Here is a 5,547-nt window from a genome sequence, read left to right as displayed (position 1 = left end):
CGGAAAGAACATATGTGTATACACATTTGTCTATATAGAGACTGATGGTCTCTGTAAACAACTGGTAACACCGACTGTGGAAGAAAAAGGGGGAGTTTTCTTAAGGTTGTAAACCCTCCCTAGGGGGCGCTATCACCCCTTTGGGAACAATGGGCTGCTCAGGATCTCCTGACCCATTTCTTAGCAACTTACTGGTATGTTCCCTTCATGCATGATTCTTTTTCCTTTCAATTTTTAAAAAGTTTGAATATTTATTGTCCCCTAGCTTTATTGAGATATAATTGACGTAACATTGTGTCTGTTTAAGACCTACAACATGATTTGATATTTATGTAAAATAATTACTAAAATAAGGTTAGTTAACACATCCATCACCTCACACAGCTGTTTTTTGGTAATGATCTCTTCAACTTCTAATCTTGAAAATTCTCAACCCTGCAGATAAACTGTAAGAATAGTACAATAAATACTAGTAAATATCTTTAAAAACTTCCTTTCCCCTTCTTTTCTCTTTCTGTAAACATCTTCTGTTTTATTTTTTTATATTTTTAGGGACTCAGATATAATTTTAAAATTTGATGTATTGTAATAAATTATCATCATTATGCCTTCTCTTTTTTTGCCCATATTGTTCCAAATTTGGCCAATGTGAATTTCTTCATAGTGGCTCCTGTGTCCTTTTGAGATCCCTGACACACTTCTCTGTTTTAGAGCGTATGTTTACTTTCTGCCACAATGAGATGTTTCAGGCTTAACTTGTGTTTTTCCCCTCTCTGTCCTAGAATTAGCTGTATCTCCAGTGAGCCCAGATTCCGTTTAGTGGGATATGGTGTTTGGAAATCAAGATCTAAGCTCTGGGACGGCTCATTGCTATTGGGATATTGTTGCTTCTAGGACTTTTTAGTGAATGGAACTAGTCACTACACATTCTTTAAAACAATGAGTAAGCACTGATATATTTAATTAAAATCTAATCACATAGGTTTTTCTTCACCTTCCCTCATTGTACATGTGCATCTACCCTCTCCATGGTTAAAACCCTGGTCCCCAACAACATCAAATATTTACTCATTTATTCTATCCTTCAATACACACAAAATAGTTTCTGAATTATGCCACCAATATCTCTACCAACAACAAATCCATTACATGAAGTTCAATATGTATTTGCAGTTCTTTTTATCATTAGAAAATGTCATATAAAGATAAACAGACTACTATGCCCAAAGTTACTTGAATGAATGGTTTTCTCTGTGTGGTTATGGTGTACCTTCCACTTATATGACGCACAGTAAGGCTTTTTTGTTTCTCTTTACGTCAAATTTAGAATTTGCTTTTAAAAAAATACTTTGAATTTAATTTCGGCTTTGGATATATAAAACACTCCAATTTAAATCTACATATAAAAAGGTAAATTCATAGATGTCTCTCTGCCATCTCCATCCCCCTTCACCATGCCCCCCCATTTTTATTAGCGTCGTTTATTGCTTCTGGTTTTGTGTGTGTGTGTGCAAAACTAAGAATACATATATATATTCTCCTTTTCTTACAAAAAATATAAAGCACATTTTACAAGTTTCATATTTTTCTTGTTTTGTTTAGTAGTGTATATCCTGAAAATCGCTCCATGTCACTTCATAGAGATTTTGTTTTGTTTCTATGGCTGCATAGAATTTCCTTGAAAGAATGTACCATAGTTTATATGCAACTAATCTATGAAGATCATTTGTGTTGTTTCCAGTATTTTGCAATTACAAATAATCCCAGCTGTTATACTGTTGTCTCATATTTGTACGTAGATTCCTAGATGTGATATTACTGGGTCAAAGTGTAAATCCATATGTGGTTATGACTTCCATAGGGTGGTACCAACTGATGGATTTTCTCCAAAGTGGGTTATAAAGGAATTCATCACTTCCTTGGCTGCCGTAACAGAGGACCTCTGGTGGGTCCTGTGGGACTCAGCCCTGGCATTGGGCAAATCCTAACATTAACTCACCCATATCCTCCAGTCACAGATTTCCTTATATGAACACCCCACCGGAGGGTACAGGGAAGTGAGAGAGACTCGTTGTCCCTTCTGTAACTCAATGGTCCTTTCAGAGTCATTTCAATGTTCCTATCAGCATATAAATCTTACTCATACTCTTTCTTTTTCCACAAAAGCCAGCTGTTCCCCCAGCCTTCATAATTCATGGTTATTTTGGACAAAAATAAAGCTTCAGTCTATGCTGTCTTTAAATCTGACTTTCCTGGAAAACCTCAGATGATCTTTTCCAATTGAGTTGAATCTCACAACCCCCAAAAACTCCCAGTTTGGAGCACAGTCTGTACACGAGGGAAAGAAAAATGACTGTTTTGTATCTGCCTGGAGATGGTCCCAAGTTGGGACTGGGGCCAGCTATGTCTTTGCCTAGGGCCAAAGACCCAAATGGAGGGTCCCTTGCCCCATCCAACTGGGGGAAGTTCCACCCGGGTTCTGGGAAGCTGGGGCCCTGTGGGCATGGAGGGACTAGGTCATATTACACCCTACAGACAGATGTAACTTAAACCTGGGGAAGAGTTCTGAAGAGCCCACTGTGGAAACCTCAGCAGTGGTTACCTTTGGGTGGTGTGTTCCCAGGAGATTTTCATTTTCTTCATCATGTTTATTGTTATTTGTTGTTTGAAAATAATCGTGTTTCATTGTGTCATTTGAGCATATTTTATTAGCTAAAAGGTCATTGCCTTCTCTTGGTCCACATGTGCCAAGAGATAGAAAAAATAGATCCATTCAAAAGCAGCAAGTTTCCACCATGCATAAATTCAAGTTGAATTACTAAGTTGGTAGTGCCTCCCCCTCCCAACAGCAGGATGTATCTTTCTGTCCCCTTCCATCTCTGTCACCATCAGTAACAAAAGTTCTTTGTGCATCCGCCCCATGCCTGGAGCTATGCTAGAGATGACCATGATGCATTGCTGTCCCTAAGATGGCAGCAGTATCAAACGCAGGTGTACACCAATCACTGCTGAGTATAAAGAGAGAAATGCCCTAGAAGGGAAGGGTTAGCTCTGTTGGAGGTGGGGGCAAGGTGAGCGATTGCCAGGGAGGAGGAATGAGGCCCAGCTAGGTTTGAAAGAGCAAGAGGTGCAAAAGAGGACCCTGGTGAGTTTTTCAGACAATATGAAAATTCAAGACTATAAGATGCAGAGGACGTAGGGGCAGGAGGGGTCATGGGTTAGGCCAGACCCAGATTCTGAAGGCCTTGCCTAAGAGCCTGGACATTATGACTTCTTCCTGAAAGGGGTGAGGAGGAAGGCAAGTTAAAATAGGGGCAAGCCATGATCAGATTTACATTTTGAAAAAAAAGAAACATTTTGGCGGCAGTGAAGAGAATGGATTGCGGAGGAGGGGTCGGGACTCAAGGCAGAGAGCCCACTGACAGAGTAATCCAGGGAGAGAAGACAAGACTCTGACCTGAGGAGGTGCCCTTGGGGCTGAAGAGGAGCAACTGTGGATGTCTGTGGGGACCTCGCAGGAGTGGGGAGTGGGGCAGGGGGAGGCCAGTTGCTTGGGCTACACTGCAAGCTCTGGGAGGGCCAGGGCCATGTGTATCCTGAGCCTGGCACAGTGCCTGGTGCCTGTAGAAGCTCAGTTAATATTTGCCCGCCTCCCCCTGCCCTTACTTTTCTCATATCCACAGCAGCCACCTCCAACATCTCTCTCCTCTCTTTCCAGATTTGCAAACTGTCTTCTTAGTGCCTGTTCTTTTTTTTCTTCCACCTTCACCTTTTAGATTCAGGCTGTTTTCTTTTTCTTTTTTTTAACTCCAATAGGAGTTACAGTTCTCTTAACTATATACATCAGCTGGCCTCTGGCTTCTCCAGTTGTGTGTGTGAGTTTTATCCTTTATCTCCATTAATATCATAGAAACCCAACACCAAGTATGCACACAGAAGCATCCTTTTAGAAGCAGGGAGAGAGGAAGACTACACACACTTATAATTTAAAATCATTTATTTAGTTATAAATAAGCAAATGTTTCTAATAGATATTGGGAATTTTAATCTCTTGCATTTGGTGGCATTTAACAGTGTTGAAAGTACTTTCACAAATATTATTCCATGTAATCATACAAAAGACCCTCTGCAATGCTATTAGTATCCTCGTTTTACTAATGAGAAAACTAAGGTGTAGAGAGGAAATGTGATTTGAAATTTAATAATTCACAAGCAAGTAGACGGTGATTAGTGGTTTATCATTAGGACTCCTGACTGCAGTGTGATTTCTTGAGTTGGATGGGTACATTCATTAGGGTTTTTCTGGTTTTTGTTTTTTTGGTTTTTTTTTGAGGTGGGGGGGGATCAAGATGTCAGTCCCTGACTGTTCAGAGATGTTAAGCAACTTGCAGAAGATCACACAGCTAGTCAGATTATTGCTGAGAATCCAGATCCTCAGATTCTAATCCAGATCCCCCAGATCCCAGGTTCTCGACTGTGGGGCCTGAGCACTGTTCCAGGTGGTTGCCAGCCCGGGAGAATGGATCAGGAAGCAATCAGTGCCGTTAAATCTGATGGACTGGTTACAGTTCTTTGGCTGCAAGTAACAGAGCCTGGGTCTGGCTATTGAAACTATAAGAAGGAATGTACTAGAAGGATAGGCAGCACTCATAGACTCACCAGAGAAGCTGACCAGCCAGGTCTTCCCGAGGATGGGTTCCTGGATTTGATGATCCGGAATTGCCTCAGAGCAAAAATAGGTGCTGTCACATGGAGTGGATCCTGGGCAGGCACAAACCACGGACGTCCACCCTGGGAGTTGTCTACCACTCCACAGACTGAGTCGGAGCTGCTGTCGGAGCCACTGCTGTTTACTAAACATCTACCACCCCCTTATTCTGGGAGAACCCTGAATTTGCTCGTTTTCATGGTAGAGGACTCTGTCTTCATCTCAGGAGTAAGCCTAGATCCTTCTAAGCCAGTGGAAGTAATCCCATTATCCTCTCTCATGATTGGCTCAGATTTCAGTGTGGTCACGTGATCCAGCTCTATCCAATGGGAAGTGAGGAGAGGTTGGCTGGGGATTCTGGGAAGAAAGACCCACAGGAAGACATACTGTCTTCTTCCTCTGGACACTCAATGGCTAAATAGGACACATGGAACTGCAGCAGCCAAATGCTGTCCTCCTGAGGTCAAGCCACAGTGGAACTGGTTGGGGCCAGTGTGATGGAGACAGAGCCACTTCCAAACTGCTTGTCATTGAGTCAAGGGTTTTTATTTGCAACTGGAGGTATACTCACTGATACAGAAACTCTCTTGGGTAGAAGGACAGATTTTATTCCTTATCACTCCAGAGGCTGGAAGACCAAATTGTGGCATTATGGGAAAGACATTTCAACTATGAGAGGAAGAGCTTGCTGGCATCATCACTCGGAGATGGGGGTGTGCGCTACCTCTTCAGGTACTGAATTCCCATCGAGGAAGCATTCAAGGAAGCCGGATGTTGGGGTATGGTAGGAGGGATTTCTTCTTGGAGCAGAAGATTTGACAAGATCACCACGAAAGTGC

The sequence above is a fragment of the Vicugna pacos genome, chromosome 11 (genome assembly GCF_048564905.1).
Source record: "Vicugna pacos chromosome 11, VicPac4, whole genome shotgun sequence".
Taxonomy (NCBI): Eukaryota; Metazoa; Chordata; class Mammalia; order Artiodactyla; family Camelidae; genus Vicugna; species Vicugna pacos.
Note: the sequence above shows the minus strand (reverse complement) of the source record.